The sequence below is a fragment of the Dromaius novaehollandiae genome, chromosome 4, assembly GCF_036370855.1.
Source record: "Dromaius novaehollandiae isolate bDroNov1 chromosome 4, bDroNov1.hap1, whole genome shotgun sequence".
In the NCBI taxonomy this organism is placed as follows: domain Eukaryota; kingdom Metazoa; phylum Chordata; class Aves; order Casuariiformes; family Dromaiidae; genus Dromaius; species Dromaius novaehollandiae.
Genome location: NC_088101.1, coordinates 28,265,623 through 28,285,067, shown reverse-complemented (window position 1 = coordinate 28,285,067; position 19,445 = coordinate 28,265,623). Strand labels below are relative to the sequence as shown.

The 19,445-nt window shown below is 40.6% G+C and overlaps 1 long non-coding RNA gene across 1 annotated transcript; it reads left to right on the top strand.

The window, feature by feature from the left end:
• The first annotated feature begins 10,511 nt into the window (after positions 1 to 10,511).
• On the top strand, positions 10,512 to 11,792 carry LOC112996771 (uncharacterized). The gene is made up of 3 exons (XR_003262547.2): positions 10,512 to 10,778; positions 10,868 to 10,966; positions 11,722 to 11,792. It is a non-coding gene; the product is annotated as an uncharacterized LOC112996771 (long non-coding RNA).
• Positions 11,793 to 19,445: the final 7,653 nt, after the last annotated feature.

Below are 19,445 nucleotides of genomic sequence, written 5' to 3'. Positions count from 1 at the left end.
CGTACTAGGAAGAGTGCCATCATTCATAGCCCTGTAAGTGCAGAAATAAAGGCAAGAAAAAGTCGTCTTGTCACTTTTCATATTGCCTACAATTGCACTGGTAGCAGCCCAACACTTCCTCAGGCTTTCGCCTCCCGATACAGAAAATCTAATCCCAACCCCATCCACTCACACTCCCCCGCAAAATCTTAACAGTGACCTCCTAGTGTCCAGTGGCAGCAGATCAACACATCTGGCTGTCACATTTCACATGTTTCCGATCCTATTTTGCCTCAGTGGGGCCAAAGGTACTCCTGAAACGTTGCGCTAGAGTGCACAGGAAATGGGGGAGCGAGAAGAGGGCTGATGAATGAAATGTGCAGCACTCGTAGTTGGGTGTAACATATTAAAGGGAAGTAGAAAGAAGTTTTTAAGCATGATTTTTTACTTCTTACTTCTTTTAGCTTACTTCCATGCTGAAAAGAAAATCGGGTGTGTATCTATTATCACACACAGTCCTAAGAGGTCTCAGGCTTACAGACAGACGTTACGATGTGCACAGAATCGGTAATAGAAACCGGTTAGGGATTCAACCGACCTGATGGACAGGTCTCTGTGTTTTGTCGTGGTTGTGCTGAGGGCAAGACTAAATGATCACAAGAGCCTCGTCTATCTGAAGTGCCGCTTAAGGGTATCGAGGCGTCATTCCTGAGTAAGCCGGGACTTGGCATCTGCCAGATTCTTGTGGAAAGAAAAGGTTGTTCTTTTATGGGACTGGGTTTCTAGACAGAGATCTTTCTTCGCTTCATATTAATATGGTTAAAGGACATTTAGACTTTAAAAGAGAATTGGCAGAGAAGGAGCTATCTTGCCCTGAATAACAGACCACAGAGCTCACTAACAATTTCTTCATTAAGCTCATGACTTTCAGCTGAGATATCACATGCACTGTATGAAAATATTAAGTCAAGCAATTACAGCCCTATATGAGCTCTATTAATATTTATCTTATTTTGTGCCTGAAATTTTCAGGATTTAAGTTACAGTTGGATATTTGGAGTGCGTGTGTGTTCCTGCAAGATTTAAGTGCCTTATTCTCTCGGAAATATCTTCTTGATTGAAGGTCCTCATAAAGGAATCACGTCACTTTCAACGTCTTCTTGGAGCTGTGTTTTTGAAACTGTGCTGGTCCAGCTAAAAGTTTGTTTATCAGCAAAGGTGGTGGTGTTAGTTTCACGAACATACTATATAAAGGCAATTTTACCACATGGTTCCAGGCAGGATTCCTGTACTCCTACATGCAGTAATTGAATCCATTTCTGTGTCATTAGCATTGCACTGGGGAATTTGCAGTCAGGAAATTATGTAGGTAAGTTTTTAAATCTTCATGTGTCTCAGAGATATACCACAAGCTATCCTGTAAGTGTGGTTTACATTCTGTGTTCCTAGATACACGGCCTTGTGCTATATTAAAATGCATGTGGCTCTGAGTTCAGCTTCCCAGTCAGTGAAGATAACCACTAATGCAGCTCATGTGAGGATATTACCACTTGATTTAATGTTTTCTTATGGTGTATACTGTACCTCAGTCAAAAAGCATTCCGAGTCGATCTGTATAACTGATTTGTGCTCATCATTTTGCCATACCACATGTTTTTCCGTCCTCTGATACTTTTATCAGAATTAATTTCATTTCCTTCTAGACCACTGCCAAAGGTTTGGAATAGTATTGGACCAAAAGTAAATAGTTTCTGGCAGAACCACTAAAGACACCCTCGAAGAATGAGGATACCTCATTAACTCTTATTTTTTTAGGTCTATCAGTTTACTTGTTTTAGTCTATTGAACATGACTGCTTTCTGAACCATGCTATTTTGTCGTAATTCATATGAGATTAAGTCAAACACTGTACAGAACTTTAGTATCACTACTCAGAAGAACAGTATCAAACCCAATTTTTATTGAATTTTTTGTTTTGTTCCTTTAGATAAAGCCTATTCAAATGGTTTTCAGCAAACCAATTTGGCATTCGTAGTTTCAATTCTGTGCTTGCATCCCACAGCAGCCTTTTGTGGTTTATGGTAGACATTAGATTAACCAGTTTGTCCTCTCTAGCCTGGGTATATGCACAGTATTAATTAGTTGGCTATCTTTTGGTATTTCACCTGATACGTTCAATGATACGTTAAAACTGAGTATTGCATGTCCTGGAAGCCAAGAATTATTCTAATATACTTTTTTCATTCTTTTAAAACATGCACAGGACCCCGAATAGCTGTTCTGCTGACATTACTATGCCCAGGTGTCACGATGGAAGGAAAAGAGGCAAATTAAATATTGAACCCATAGTTGCCACCAAGAACGGAGGCTACCTTCCAGACTATTGAAAGTAGCTAACAAAAATATTTGTTTTTTTCCTGAAAGAACTATACGTCAGTGAAAAATTCAGTGCATATACTTATATCTGCATAGATCAATCATTTCTTCAAGCCATGCTGTCTTAGAGTCTTAGTGCTGTGAGGGAATTCAATGGGCCTAATTTCATGATCCAAAAATATGATACGCATTTTTAAATAAGCACTAAATATCCAGGTTAGGATTCAAGTCCTACTTGTAGGCGTCTACATTTGAGGCAGGCTTCGCATCACGCTGGCACTTTGTCTCGGCTGGCGATGAAGTCTGCAGATCCTCCATAGGGGTGGCCACTCCCTTACAGAATTACCTGTATTTTTATTTGTCAGTGTTGGGAGGGAATGATTTTGGGCAGTAAGGGATAAATTTCCAGCTGGTGTAACTCACTGTGTTTTGTAAAGCGATGACATTTTGCAGCAGCCAAGACCAGAGATTACGATTCTCAACTCATACTGCAAAGATTTGTTTTCATTATATTTCTTTTTTGTGTTTGAAGCAACCAATGTTTTCCTCATCAGCGCTCTTGCGTGAGTTTTTCCAGGAGTTTTTACCAGAGGACCAGTTTTGCCGTTACGTAAAACAACATTTGATAATTATTTTTGTTGTTGTTAAAGCCCATGCTCCATGTCTAGTGCCAGTCCAAGCCAGCTTGTTTTATTGGCCAATAAAACCCCTCAGAGGCGATATTTCTATGTTCTGGTAGAACTTTATTGAAGGTGCTATGACAACCAAATTGCCTGAGAATTGCGAACATCCTTGAAACAGCCCAGGAGATCAGATTCTGGACCATTTTATCACGGGCACATTTTGGAATCTGCTTCCCCCCGAGGTGTTATTTCATGCCCTGGACTAGCATAGTAATCAACAATTCTGGGTCCTATAATAAAATGGTGAATTTCCCACTACAACTTCATGGCAAATCTGCATTTTACTAAATACATTTTGTGAAATATACAGTTGCAAAGTTTAAGAATTTCCCACCTTTTCTTATTAGCTTCTCGTTCAGTTTCTTGATTTCCTAGGATGTTTTCCTAGCTCTTTATCAGCAAATGAAGGGACTTACTTGTCTTGTTCCCCTGCCTCGTCTGAGTCACTTCTTTCTTAAAAGGATGGAGCATCTGTTTTAATCAATGAATAAATCTAATTAATTCTCTTCAGCTCTTTTACCAAGCTTTTCCTCTGTTGGTTCATTTTACTAACTGCATTCAAATTTGAAACACCATTTTGTGTTTCTGTTAGGGGCAGGCGCAGTAGAAGATGCCTTTGCTCCATTGCTTTCTGGTTTGATGCTAATAAATGAAATATTAATATAATATTTTTCACAGGAAGATGTTTATTAGTCATTGAAGCACCATGATGTTGCTTTAAATGAGTGTGAACTGAACCCAACCTTTTCATTATTATTATTATTTTACAGAAAAACAGGAGGGATCAAAGGTCTGAGTACAGGCAACCGACTGTGCGGAGACAGGTGAGTTAGAATTAAGAGAAGTCTGTAGCCAAGAGCAAATAAGGCAGTGATGTAACCAGAGATAATTTAAGCCTCCTGACAGTAGGGTTTCTTTTCCTACGTTATCTTCTGTGGGGACTTTCAGAAGTCATTCATGGATCTCCTGAGGTCCACAAGTCACAGGTTAAAAGAAATAGCTAAAAACCCATCAATGTGAAAAAAAATTTGTGATTACTATCTTTCCCTGAAAATAAGGGCACGGATGTCTCCCTGGATCTCAGATCGGCATAATTAGCAGTACTCAAAATCTTCTGATAAATACCCCCACGGGGCTCAAAGCTACAACCTCGCCGCAGGACATCTTTCTGCAGGTTGGAGATGCGGGAAACCGCATCTGCAGGTGTCAGCAGTCATTTGCCGCGTGCACACACACACTTTGCACTGGTTACAGAAACAGCAGCCCGCACGGCGACTGTCTCTTCTGTCACTTACCCAGCCACTTTCTTCTCTGTCCTACAAAGCCGCTCGCTGGCTGCGCACTTGGGTCCTGCGAGGGCTGCAGAGGAGCTTCCCATGGCTCACGTGTCACTGGAAGCGGGAGGTGTCCATTAGAAAAAGGCTTAGCTATTTCTTCATGCAGCCCTGCAACTCATGTCCTATATTCCCTTCTGGTAACATTCAGGTTTTACTTGCTCTGACATTTAAGCTTTTGGCCTGGGCTAATTAGTAACATATTAATGAGGATCATGTCATCCTAGGTAAGGACGGCAGAATCAGTTCTTCCGAGCCTGATTCAATTCCCAGTCACACTAATGAGAGCTGAATTGGTCTTTTGATATTTAGCACTTAATAGACCAGCTATGCTCGGAAAAAGGCATTAAAATGTTTTTCCAGTCATGTTTTATAGCCTAAGAACATACTGGTTTGAACCCAGTAGTTTTATTTTTCAACATCTGTCTGCAACAGTATGTTTTCTTTTTCCTTTAACAGCTAGAGTACTCAGCAGTGCTCTTAACTGTATATGGTGGCTGTGGCATTTTTGTTTTTAAATTACTGTTTTTTTAATAGCTCGTGGCCTGGCCATTAGTGAAACGCTACTGAAGTCAGCAGCTGCCACATTTTTGAAGGTTTTTAAAGGCATCCTCTACAATTTAGGTGCTAAATTCAGCATTATCCCACTCAAAGTCAGATTACTGTCAAATGTCTCATCACCTGGGGGAGGGCACTAAACAAGTAGTAATCCTATGGTTCCCAGACAAGCCTCTACTGGATCTGTGGCATTTACAGAGTACAACTTACCCGGCCAGGGGAAAGAAAGGAGTTCTCAGGCTGATGGCTGATGTTTCTTTTTCTTTTGTTTCTTTCCTTTAAGGCTTAATGTTCTGATTTCTTGTTGCAACTTTTAGAAAATCCAAATAACGAGAGAAATGGTTGTATCATTCTTCTTTTCTATTTTCACTGTAAAATTCCCACAGACCAAGTTAGCAGTTTGTGGAGTAACTGGAAAATCCTGGCACATGTAAGAAGTATATATATCATTGGGGCTTGGAAAGTCACATCTGGAAAGTGAAAATTGCGGAAAAGCTGTAATAGCGGTCTGTTCAGAGTGTAACACTTAATCATAAAACACGGCAATGTTGTAAGCGATTTCCGACTGAAGATGGTTCTGGTGTGGAAAGTGTAATTTCCTGGGTACCCACAAGAGGGCATAGCTCGGTTAGGAAGCAGCACGAGCTGCACGGAGTTACTGTTACCTGGCCCGCAAATAGCTATCATCATCAACTAATTAGTTAATTATCAATTAATTCTACTGATGATCCAGAAACTCAAACAATTTCAACCATTTTTTCATATTTTGTGTTAACATTTGGAGGACTTTTCCTGACTTGTTTAGCCTTTGCTCTCCATCAGAAAGCACGTTAATAAATGCATCTCGTTACTCTTTCAAACACCTGTGTGCGATAGATACCCTCTGGATGGGTTTCCCTCGTCTGATGGATGCAGCTTCTGGTAATTGCCTGTTGAGTAAACAAATTGTTTGTCCTGAGCCTAGTAAGTCTGTAATCTGTAATACTGCTTAGTGCATCAGTCACCATGGAGCTGCTGGGCATTTACTGTGTCTTCAGGAAAAAGCTGCCTTTAAATTGGAAGTACAGCCTATTACCCTATACAACAGCTCTGCAAATCAACGAATCTCAAAGTCCAGCGGCTTTACTGATTGTCTGCCTGAGGCTCCCTGGTACTTTTCTGACTCTTGGCATGATGACACTTGTTTGAGGAAGAGAAATAATGCATCCATAATGCAGTGTTTGAAACAGCAAATCCATTAATATCAAAATGACTTGGAGCTCAGAAGAGGAAAATTTTGGTATAAACCATGCCTGCAATGGCAATTAATTCAGCATGGCTGCAATTAGAGGATAAAGCAAAAAAAAAAGCAGTGAAGAAGTCTCGTAGTAAAAAAAGCAAGAATTTTGAGACACATCACTGTTGCATATACATTTTCAAGGGCCGTCTCCACCAGTCACTGCATGACCACGCGGCAGAGCCAAAAGCAGCTGCCGTTCCCCAGCGCCCCGCGGCGCTGTGGCCGGATGCTTCAGAAAAAGGCGTAAAAATCCTCAGGCAGGAAGCCAGTCCAAGTCACTGTGTTAGCCCCTTCTGCACGGCTTTATTTACAGCCTTTTATAAATCCAAGTAAATGAGCTTGACCTATTGGTACAGTAACAGATAGCAGTGATACAAGACTTTAAGTCTTCCCCCTCTCAAACTCAGTATGTCGGTGATACGACCCAAACGGTATCAGTAATGCCAGGCTGGGAATGTGTCCACACTCTCAAACTAATACCTAAGGGCAGTGCTTTGCCACTGATTTTATGAGTTGTCTCTTACAAGTAGAGCAAGTTGGTTGCTAAGTTCAGGAGCAGTGTTTGTTGCAAATGAGGCATGCCCTTAAAATGTTGGGTTTAGGTATGTTCTTTAGGATTGAAGTATCACAAGGAAATGAAGAAATCTGACCTATGTAATGAGCCCTCCCCATCAAATGTTGCTGTGCCACTCAGAGCGCCACATCAACCATGAAGTTTTAACACTTAACATGCCATTGCCCACTAAGTACAGGAGGGATCATCCTCTACTGAAGCAGCTTCTGCTTCCCACGTATTTGGGTTTGAATTCCCTGTGAAATTTTGAGCTTCTCCAGGATTGCATTCCCCAGTGTTTATACTAAATCAGCTCCTTTGTCATGCAAGATTTTTTAACCAGGAAATGCATTCTTAATTATGATGGAGTGCAAAAATTAAGTGGACATGGATCCTTTCCCCCAACTTTATTTATCACTGTGATTTCTGCCAGGATGTTGCGTTCAGCGACAAGCATTAAGACTAACTCATTAACTCCTGGGAAAAGCCATTAGCTGAGCCATGAAATACTCTGAGGATTTTGCAACTAAACCCAGGGCACTGGCCACACTACCCAGCTAGTGACCAAAGGCATTTGCACTCCCTGCACGGTATTCCCGTCCGAGGTCTGGCAATGTGAATCACATTCGTGCAATCTGAGAGCATTTTCTGTCATCGGGAATGCAAAGAGGACAAAAACCGTGTGCATCCTCTGTAGGATGTCAGAACATATGAAGGGTCTGAGAAAGCGCAATCATCTAGAATTAAAAGTTACATTTGGAGCCAAGAAAACATAAAGAAAGCACTTGGATTTTGTATTTATATCCCCATTTCAAACAACTTTTTCTCTCTACATGTTGAATCCATTGCTGTAGCCTTAGTCATAACAGCCAGCAAATAACCCCAGTTTGTTTGAGCAGATGGATTCCTGCTACTACATCAACTGGCAAAATGCCTAGCAAGTATTCTTTGAGTACATTACATGTTTTTTATAATATATAAAATGAGAATCTTTTGTTCAGTGTGTCTTACATCACAACTACAATCAAGCATAACCAAATAATACTTGGGCTGATTTCATGCATTCAGGTGCCTCTCTCTTAATGTGTTTTCTAGTGCCTGCTCTCCATGCACACACACACACATGCACAGTTCTTGCGTAACTGTCAAATTCAGCAGTAAGTCAAATCCTGTCTCAGAATATTCCATTGAACACAGAGCAAAGTGCATCTAATGTTCTTTGAAATGCCAAGTTTCAGGTTGTTAGATATTGTAGCAATAAGCCTCTCTGGTACACAGGACTTTACATACATATATTATATGTATATATATATGGGTGTGTATATATATGGATGTATATTCGTGTGTTTTATATGTATGTCTTTTCCTATGCTAGAGAGTGCTGCTTTTGGCAATCAGTGACAGTGAAATTACATGGTCAGATCACTTCTGTATCTTACTCATGTGCCTTGGACATTTCATGTTCCTCTAAGTGTGAGCTGAGATTTCTGTAGTTTGAACAGTCAAAACATATAAGCTGAGTTTGGGTGGTCTCTGTCAAAGAATGAAATAACAACAGAAAGAGAAAACCAGAAAAGGGAGAATGAACACAGCCAATATTTCTTTTACACCTCTTCATTACTTGAAATACTCCTGTAGGGGTAATTGCTGAAAATTCTGCATTGATTTTCCTTAAGGAATATTTTATTTACTGACTGCAGCAGATATTTTTTGCATAATTCCAGAATATATGCTGTCTCGAGGCTTCTGCTATCATGCAGTATCATCTATACTAGCAAAGACTTTTTAATTTAGTTTTAACCAGGCTGTATTTGAGGCTAAACTCCTTCAGTTTCTTGAGGAATCATTATCCAATGGAAGAGTCACTGTCCATTACATTTGATCCATCCTCTGTTCTACAGCTGACAGCTTCAACTTAATTTGGAGGTAATGAGAATGAAAATCCCCACTTAAAAGGTTTCTGTTGATGTTTCTGTTATCACTACTTTTTCCATTACTCCCCATCACATTTCCTGACTATGTCAGGTTCTGGAATCAGTCGAACTTGTAGCACAAACTGGCTCTGAAGACTGGTCAGACAGAAAAGATTAAAGCTGCTCCCATTTCCTGCTGAGCGCTGGCAAAAGCCAATAAAAGCTGGCAGCGGCGCAGCGAGCAGTGGCCTGCGCACAGCACTTGGAGCCATACTGACTCCAATGGCTGGAGACGTTTCTACTGACTTTCATTTTCTGCTGGCCTCTTTGAGGCTCGACTTCAGCGGAGCAAACAGAAGGACTGGCTTCCTTACAAAGCAAACTTACTGAAACCTGCTTTGTAACGCGCTCATCACTCTGAAGCTCATATGTGATTTAAGAGTCACTATTTCAAGGCACAGTAGGAAAAAGGGACAACATGGTTTAGTCCCTTTGTGAAAACAAATGTAATTCTTTCATACGCTGATATATGTGAAAGCAGAAGATCCCTTGGCTAGTGAAGTCCTATGCAGGAGCACGGACAGCAGATGCTTAGCCACGGAGAGGCACTACACGTATCTAAGTTTTGACTATTTCTACTTTGACAGGAGTGCTCTTTCATGACTATTTATTAGAACACGCATAATTAGAAGTTTCATAAATCTTTTTGTGAAGTTAACCTGGTGTGCAAATTTAATTAAGCTATTATTTGTTCTTTAAATATTTAAGTCCTCTATCTCTACAACCTGAGCTACATTTTGAAATAAAAGTTTAAATACAGACTGTAAAGTAGGGAAGCACATATTTGCATGCTAAAGTATTTTCATCACTGCAATTTTGGTGCCTCTTGAAACCAAACACTGGTTATATCACCAGTTATGTGTTAATGCACATCAGGCTGGATTTGGGGCGCATGTTTAAATATGAAGCAGAATCACATTTTTAGAAAGGGAGGTGTCCCCCCCTGTTTACAAATGTACCTTTCTTCCTGTCTGCACTTACGTTGTCTCTGCAGGTGCTCCTGCCTCCCCAGCTGATGTTTGCAGATGATGAGGTTGTGGCCAGTGGTATTCCACAGCCTAGGTGACAGCTCAGCCTACATGATGGATGTGACAAAGCATTAGTTATCTTATGCTCTACCTTCACATTTACTTTGTAACTTCTCTGACGGAGCAAGGGCCTCAAAATGGGAGTCAAAGACTAACTGGGGTGCCTGAAAGGATTCAGAAGACCCATGAAGCAGAGAAGCCCTCTTTGGTTAGGCACCTACCATCTACCACACATGCCCAGAGGGTATACAAGCATGCTGTGGGTGTACCTGGTGGCCCTGGTGTGTTGGTCACCCAGGACTGGGCCGGGGAACACTGTGGCTCTCGCCCAGCTTCTGCCCCAGGATTTCTACTGCCTGGAAATGTGGGTATTGGGACGAGGGAAAGTCTTCTCTGGTAGAGAGGCAGGCATGGTGTGTTGTGCTGTATATCGTACCTGCGAGAAATTCTATTTAAAGATAAAACTTTAAGTAGAGTCTTGCTGTTCAAGGCTTAGCTGGAGGAATCTGATCTGGAAGAGAGAATTTGGGGAATATCAAAACATGTAGTTGTACAGTTATGAGAAAGTTCCCTCGCACTGGAATTTCTCACCAGAGAACTACTCCAGCTGTCGGTCATTTTTCTTAAAATTCACAGGAAGTAGCCTGACTTGGTCTTAATGTCTGTGTTTTTCAGTTTTCTATTGGAAGTATATGGGAATACTTTTGCTTTGTTGGTCCTACATCTCTATGTTTATATTTCTAGCGTTCCGGGGTAAATCTGTTTTGCAAGTCTCCGTTCAGAGAGCGCAGGAAGGCAAACCATCCGTGCAGTCCCCTCACTGCAGTCAGAGTTTCTCCAGCCGTTACAAGCATGAAGCCATAGGCAGAGAGCTGTACTGTTTTTGACAATTTAAAAACAGCACAATACTTGTTTCCTGGTGTTGCGGCACAGGCATTTTTCTTAAAGATGGCGTCAGAAGAGGCAGCATCTGCATCTTTCATTGTCTGTATGCCAAGAGGTTAAACTTTGACAGGTGAGATTTTGTTAAGGCATCTTCTCTATGAAAAACACTTCATCTCACTTTCCTCTTTGACCATTCACCTTTTTCATTTACATTTTAAGCTGTTCAGAGCCGGACTGAACTTGCTGCACACTTAAGCCACCCACAGCACGGAGGCATCCCGTCTGGTTTGGCATCCCCTGTCACAACTGTAATCCCAGGTATATACTGACATCTGAGAGAATACTTTGCAGAAATATTCTGCATTACTTGCCCAACGTCAGCTAAAAGCTAGAAAAGGTTAAAGGAAATAAAAGGTATTTAAAGAAGAAAACCAGAACGTTGTACAATGAGCATGAGGTGTCATACCATCATGAAGCAAGTTTTCCTACGAATCAGATTTGAAGAACAAAGCACAAAGATTTGTTCAGCTGATTATTCAGTCTTGTTAGATCTGGCTTCGTTCTGAAGCATGATACACTGCAAAGATGCCAGTGCCGCATTTCAGTTCCAAGTGCCAATATACCCCAGTAAGTATTTTCAGAAAATAAAACTTCATTGTTAACCAAATTTATTTAAAAATAAATCAGCAGGACCTCTTTGTAATTATGTATGTGCTCAGCTATTTGCAAAATCTTTTATTGATCTGTAATCCTTCAGAGGATGTAATAGAAAGGGCCAGTTCCTCTGAGTCTCCCCTGCTCAGAGTCTAAAAGGGTTTAATTGTCTGCACAGATGTTGGTCTCAGCAGGGCACAGTAGCTCTCTGTTATTCTTTTAAAAGGAAAAAAGTTAAAGATTTTGCAAAAAACTAATGCCCTTAGTGTTTTCTTGGCAGATATATGTTAATTCCTTTTGATTGTCTCTGCCTAGAGCAAACTGTATGAAAAGTTCAGCTATATTTCCAAACACAAAGTCATTTTTCCAATTGTTTATGCAGAGACGTGCACTTTGCTGAGCTGCTTTTTTCCCCCCAGGTTCTCTATGAGCCCTTGGAGGCAGAGCTGTGCCTCCCACACGGCACTGGAGGCCGCTCTCATCCTGCAGTTTTCCAGTTAAGTGGTGAAACAACCCTGTTTTGTTTTTTGATCCAGATATAGTGTTACTTTTTTAACAGAAGACTCTATTTTGCATATTTATCATTACGTCTACCTGACATTTGCGAAAAAGGACAATGAAATATTGCTTGAATCATGACCCTGGGCATGTACATAATTTGAAAAATGCAAATTGTGCTGTTAGTTAGAAAGCATCCTATTTCTATTATAAACGTAGGAAGGAATCTCGAACAAAATCGGAATGACCTCTACCCCCAAAAAAAAGGAATATTAATTTTAAATGATGACATAAATTTGGCTGTTGCACTTATAAAACTAATACAGCATTTATTTAATTTTTACAATTTTGTAAATGGAATTTTGCTTTTATCCTTTTTGTTAGATTTAACATAGAAAGTGGCTGGAAATCTTCTGCTAATGTGCTTAGGTAATATCCTTAAAAATGAATGATAACTTCAGATTTCTTCATTATTTGATATTTCACCTAATTCTCCTCTAATTTCATGCTAGCCCTTGTTTGTTCTGCCGCAGTTATCTGAACCTCATTTGCCACAATCTCCCTGTTTTTCAAAATAATCATATCCCCAGAAAGCTATTAATTACATTTAAAAGCACTACCATTAGCCAAGGCCTTAATTATGCAAACATATTCAGTGTCCCCCTGACATTTGGATAATCAAGGTTGTACTAGCTACACAACAGCCCAATGATTAGGTCTTTCTGCCCTAGGCTGAGTAATTTTCCCTGCACTTGTTGTGCCCCACAAAATAACGTGACTTCTTATAAAAAACCAGCTAATTAATAACTCCTGATTTTAGTGAACCAAATTTGTGCTGTGATTTCAGGCTGTGGCTGGTAGAAACCTGGCTGCCGCAAGCACGCCTCATCTGGCTATAGGATAAGATGGAGGCTCTCCGTTTTTCTCCGCTCACTCAGAAAAGTCATATTTGACTTGCAGTCAGAAATTCAGTAATATCTGTCATTTAAATAATGTGTCCAAACGTTGACCGGGTGGCTTCGTTATGCACGTATCTAACTAGCAGGCATTTCTCTCGCAGCGCTTAGGGCTGTCTCCTGTGCGCTGGAGGTGCACGCGCAGAGCTGGAGGCCTGGTGTCCCCGGCAGGCGAGGCGCTTGCTGCCGCCCTCGCACGCCCCGGCACTGCCGCTGCCGCCAGGAGCTGCGTGGGAACCGCTGCTCTCCGTTGACTTATACCGGATCCATTACCGTAGGCTTTAGGCACATCGTTCAAAAGTACTGCAGTTACTGACAACTGGTACCTATCAGCTGCTAATTTCCGTGCCGCGCAGTGGGCAAGTACCTTAGCTCCAAGCGAGATTGTGGCTCTGACTCCGGTTCACTCCCTGAAATAATATTCAACCTAGTCTTTTGGCAAAGGACACAGTCCAGAGATTGTTCATAGGCTTTTTTACTAGCAGAATTTTGAAGGACGAAAGTGGTGCTTGCCTAGTGCATTTTCTTTCAAATACCAGTTTATGGATCAATTATTTAAAAAGCAACAATAAAAAGGTCCTCCTGTTACGTGGATCGATATCCAGCTAACCGCTAACAGAAGGGAATCCCCATAAGGCACAATTATATACTCAGCAAGCAAGATCCATGTACACCAGCTTTCTCACCACTGTAAATCGTGATATTCTGGAGGAGACAAGATATAAGGAATGATGACTAAATGTAGAAAATAATAATTCATAGCTGATTACTGGAACAATAGCTTATAATCCTTGGTTAGGAGTTTTAAAGGCCTCCCACTGTCTTTGCGCTATAATGGTTTACTGTGGGCTTAATTAACTTCTTTTTTGCTAGAAAGCACAGCTTCAATCAACTGTTACCTAAACATGCATTGTTTCATGGTAAAATAAATTTGTGGCATAAAAGTGATATGCTACAAACTCCAATAGTATTTTACTCAGCAGTTGTCGCAAGCTGATTTGTAAGCACTCTTGGAAATTGCCATCTTTTCCACTGAAGCAGCATCTCCATCCTTTCATAAAGCTTGCTCAAATTTGAAGTATTTGAAGACTTGCATCTCCTGTCCACTAGAGGTACTCCTAACTTAGCGCCCGTGCCGCAGAGAGTAGCCTTTGTGTCATTGTTGTCTGGCAATTCCTACATTCCTTTGTTTCCAAACAAAGAAGGCTCAAGGTGATAAACAACATGGAGCCTTACTCTGTCAACAGCCTCTGCTTGGAGAGGCTCTGACATTTTTCAAGATCTGTTTGTGCTCTTGCACAAATGCCGGATGAAATGCATCCATTAGGGTTCCTCCCACTTAGCGTCCGTCTGCGCTGTTCGTACCCATCCTATAACGTCTGCAAAGGCGATGTGTCGTATCGTGAATGCATCTTGTTTCCTGCCTGCTTGGCAAGCGGGCTTATTTGCTTAGAGCCTTCTTAATATCATGTGATAGCCCTGTTCTTAAAAAAAAAGTCAGTGATCATCATATAATGTTCTGCTTTGCAGTCGTTAGCCCTGCAAAGCACTGCCCTGCTATTATGCCTTCTTATTCCTGGCATAGCTCCTGTGCTGCTGGGACAGTCTGACTGTTACTCGTTCACACAGCTACCTCCTCTGCATGTCTGGTAATTGGACATCAGCGTCGTCCTTTCATTTTTCATTTAGAGTTAATCCTGCTGAGCCAGATTTCTTCTTGGATTCCAATATTCTTGGGAGTGATGTATCATGGAATTGAAAAGCTCTTTTATACTCACCCCGAGGTCCGTATTAGCCAGTATTTTAGAGCAGAGCTTTCTGATAATTCCTCTTAGAGCCTAAAATCGTATCTGAAAGCTTGTGCTGCCACATGTCCACTTCAGACGACAAATACTATGTCTTGTCATATTCTACAGAGCACCTATTTATCCTTATTCAGTGTTTGCCTGGCAAAACTGATTTTTTTCTATCCTCCCAAAATATCCTTTCATGATGCTTATTATGAGATGTGTGATTCAGATTATGAGAGAAAGATCTTGCCATTATTAATATTGATGAACTTTTCTTCCTCCTTGGGCAAAACTGATTTTTCTAATTAGCGAAATGTTGTCAGTGCTGCACTGAAATATGGAAAACCCATGAAACGTTTCATAAAATCAGCTGTTACACACATATCTGTACCAAATGCTTTTCAAGATAATAGCATCTACCTTCAGAATCTGGAAGACAAATTATATTTCGCAATAAAAGCTTATTTCCTATTATCCCAGAGTAAGGATAACATGAAACCAAGGTCTATACCACGTATAGGTAGGAGAGGGAGTATTGCATTTTTTTTTAATGTAGAAAACTATCAGATACTATTTGAGCATGAATTTGGCTCGCACACTATCATTTATTAAATGAAGAAAAATTGGAACAACACTGAACTTATGTAAGTTCACCTATTTCCAAGCGTTTCGTATGTCCAGCCATTGGAAATTAAAAATACCAATATGATTAAACAAGCCAGGAGCTTACCATCAAATTTTGTACATAAGTATATGTAAAATACTAGAAGTTAGAGACAAAGTTCAAAAGACAGAGAAATGCCTAAGAATATAAAACATTCATCTGCTTTGCACTGAATGGAGGTCAATCTTGGCTTTATTTACATTAAATTTCCCAGGATTTCACCTTGTCTGTGTATCCAGTAGGTTTTTGTGTTACCAAAATGTATTTGTAAACCAGTAAACCAGACAGTATTCAATTACTGTAAGAGTCAGCGAGAAAGGAACATGCTTTATTCTTCATTTGAAGCAAAGACTAGACAAAGCTTGCAGTCCATTAGCTCATATGCCATATGCAGAAGAGTTATGCAGCCTCAAGTATATAAAGCAGAGTGTGCTGCTCCACAAATGTGCGACTTATACACGGGAGTGAGGGGGGGCCTGAAAAACAGAATTCTGTTTGGATGAGATCAAGTCCTTGCGATTAAAACTGCCCTGCTCTTTGAGCTGTTCATGTCACCTTCAGCCACGTTTGTTCCATGGTGTTTTCCCCGCTGTCATGACGATGTTAGCAATAGATAATGATAAAATTATGGTCATTTTTATCAGTTTTACTGATAAAAGAGATTGATGTATGTTTATTTGTATTTTTCCCTTCTTTTGAAATGGCAAAAGGGATGACCGTGTGGTTCCCATATGATAGCCAAATATATCTACATGCATTTTTTTTTCTGTGAGAGGTTCTGCAATTTCATTCTATGGCAGACACTCAGGTACCCTGATTTCTTCAGTGCTGAAACGCTGACTGCTTGTGCAAAAACCAAACAAAATACAGTGACTCCATTAAGTCATTGAGTTGGATGAGCCATCCTTTGAGTCTGAAGAGTGGGCTATCTAAAGCCTGGAGAACTCCTTCTATCATCTCCTTCTGTCACAGATACCGTAAAAGCTGCAGGGCTCCACATCCTCACCTCGTCTCTTCTGATTAAAAGGTGATTTAAGCATGTCTCTATTCTCATTGAAGAGTGTAAGAGTGTTCTAATGTCCAGCTTACATTTACTTACAGCCAGTGAAGACAGGGTAGAAGCCGTCATTTAAGATGGAAAACCTTGCTTTGATTACCTTCCTGAATCCTAGATGTAAGCCTGTCGACGTTCACAGGTTATGTCCTTAGTGAATATTGCAGCAGTGGTTAAGGGCAGTTCTTTTGGATTCAGGCAGGAATCAGAAATGGAAATGAAGGGGGTTGGCTGCTGTCACAGCAGTTTCAGATCTGTAATGTCTTTTGTACAGCTGGAGATTGCAGTAGCCTCTGTTTAGCCAGAAAACTCTTAAATAATGTATGGCCAGCTGAGGTGTGTGTTATAAAACCAGTAGGGGAGAGGACTGCCTCAGCAGTTAGGGGACAGGCTAAATGGCGGAGGTGAAACAGCAGAGATAGGAGTTGCTCTCATATCCAGATTTGCTCGGAAACATACATAGTGAGGGTTTCCCAAGCAATGTTACCATGAAAATAATCATTCCATTTTGTACCCATCAATACTCCCTGAGAAGGAAAAAAATAAGGTAAAATCTAAAATTTTCCTGGAACGACTGATAGAAGGTTGAGAAATCAGTCTTTCGTTTGAGTTTCTGCATTATCTGCAATGAGTTTACCTAGTTTCTTGAGCTTTGGAAGCCCATCAGCATTGAGATGCCCACTAAGGAACAGAAAACGATGGGGAGGCTTGTGAGTCGTTTTCACTTCACTGGTCTTCCAGCTTGAGTCTTTCCTTGCTTTGGATAGAGCAGTCTTGGAGTGAAATGTTTTGCTACAGACTGGGCAGGGAGGAGAGACAGCAGGAGCAGCCGGAGGCCCAGAGCTGGGGCAAACTGTGCTTCCTCGGCTTGCTGCCCAACACAGCACCTCCTCGGATGAATTCATTTGGGGATCCGATGGGACCTATTTTTCTCTCTGTTTTTCATACGGAGGAGCGTGATTTAGCTACAGTAGTCCGTAACAATCCATAACTAACAGAAGGGAGGCTGAAAGACTGCAAAAAATACGCTTTCCCCAGACATAGCTTTAGCTATCTCTGAATTAAATTTCACTATTTTGGCTGTCTTTGTAAGACAACGACAGCATATGCTCTGATAATTGTGGAGGAAAATGTCCCCCTTATCCAACACAGGCAACAGAACTTTCTGGCCAAGAACGGAAAAGTGCTGTATCAGATGTAAACTACTTTATTTATTGTGTGTGTTACACAGACTGGATTAGAAGTAAAGGATGGGGTACAAGTATTTCCTTTTGTAATATTTTTTCTCTTTTTTGGTTTCTCATTTCAGAAAAAACAACCCCAGAGACAGAAAATTTAAAAATTGCATAAATACCGTAATATCTTTCCTTTTCACATTTATGGCTCTGTCATAAAAACAGAACAATGTATAGCTCATTTCTACCTCTCTGTTTCTCAGGCATAAACATTGGAGCTACAGACATGCAGCCAGTGGCTATCAGGGATTTTCTTTCATCTCTGTATTTTTTGCAGACAAGTAAACACTTGCATATCCACAAATTTTATAATTTTAAAACTGAAAATGGTGTTGGTTCCACAAAGGCACCAAGTTGCCTACACTTTGCAATTTGAAATGTGCAGAACTTTTCCATAGCTTGTTTTGCTTCTAGCCTCTCATTTCTGGCCTCTGTGTGTGTGTGTGTGAGAAAGACAGACACAGTGTGTGGGAATGAGGAGGACAAGACTCTCGAAAGTAGGAGAGAGAGAAAGAGGAGAGAAAAACGAATTAGAACAAATATGGACATAATTGAGTGTCTTTTTAACTTACTTTCTTTTTCTTTTGGGAAGAAAATACAACTTCGCCTTAACTAAAAAGGATGAAGTAGACCTACATGAATGTGTACTCTGTGTACCTAATCACACATGCTGATGTTGGTACAACTCAGGTTGTCACAGGACTGGAATCAGAACTTGGCTCCTCTGCATGTGAGGAGATTTTGTTTGTCTTAATATTTACTAGGGAGGACTTTCACTGAGCTTTCATATAGAAATCATGAGGGGATTTAGATTACAGTGGAAATTTCTTAGGTATGAGATGAGAAACAAGGCAAGAAGATTGCTTGCTAAAATAGCAATGACGGCAAAGGAAATCGACTTAGTTTTAAAAGGGCTGCTTTGCTTTGGATGGTCTGCCTGTCCATGGGAGGTGTGCAGCGCGGGGAGTGTCGTGGGCAATGACAACGCATGGTCTCACAAATACGTTTTTACCGGGTTCTGGAGAGGCCAACCAGAGCGGCCGCGCTGAGCTGTTATCCCTGTAATTGCTCTCTCGGTGAAAACTTCCCCCAGAGGTCCTAATTTGTGGTCAGTATTGACCTGGACTGTGACATAAAAGGTCAAAGACTTCATACACTGTCACGAATGCCCTGATCCATCCAATCTGAACGAATGCAGGAAATGCCATAACAGTTTATATCCATCATATATTCTGCCAGTAAAGTTTCTAATAATAAAATGTGAATTGTTCTCCGACTTCCACACAGCGAAGGATCTAATATCCTGGGTAGCCGCATGAGGTCACCATGAGGAATGCAGGATATGGCCCAAAGGATGAGGCTGGGAACACTGCTGTAGCCCTGGAAAAAATCATTATTAATAAAAATGAAACCTCTGAAATATTTCTGCTTGGCTTGCGGGTCTTTAAGACTTTGCTGTTTAGGTTTAAAATGAGAACTCTCAAGTAAGAAATACATATCTATGCATTGTATATTAGAGATACTTGTCTGTATGTTAATTTTTCTTCAGTTCTGTGTAGGAGTTCTTTAAACAAGTGGCTTCATTTTGCACCTATAAAAATTTAAGAATCTGAGAGACAAATGATGACTGGAGCATTTCAAACAAATGTTTTCAATTAAACGTAAATATAAATATTTTAAAGTGAAAACATATCATGGTACTCTGCACTACAGTCATTGCTGAAAAATATTTCTACTGCTGTGGCCCCATGTGACTTCTGATATTTGCCAAGGTTTTCTAGTCACAGATCAACTGGAGGAGGAGAAAATATATAAAAGGAAACCTGTGGCATTCATGTTAATGCCTTTAGAAATGTAACCCTGTTTTATTTATAAAGGTAGAAAGCTTTGCTGAATCTCCGTCAACTCTGTTCAGAGAAGAAGGGTAAGAGTTTTCTGATATTTTT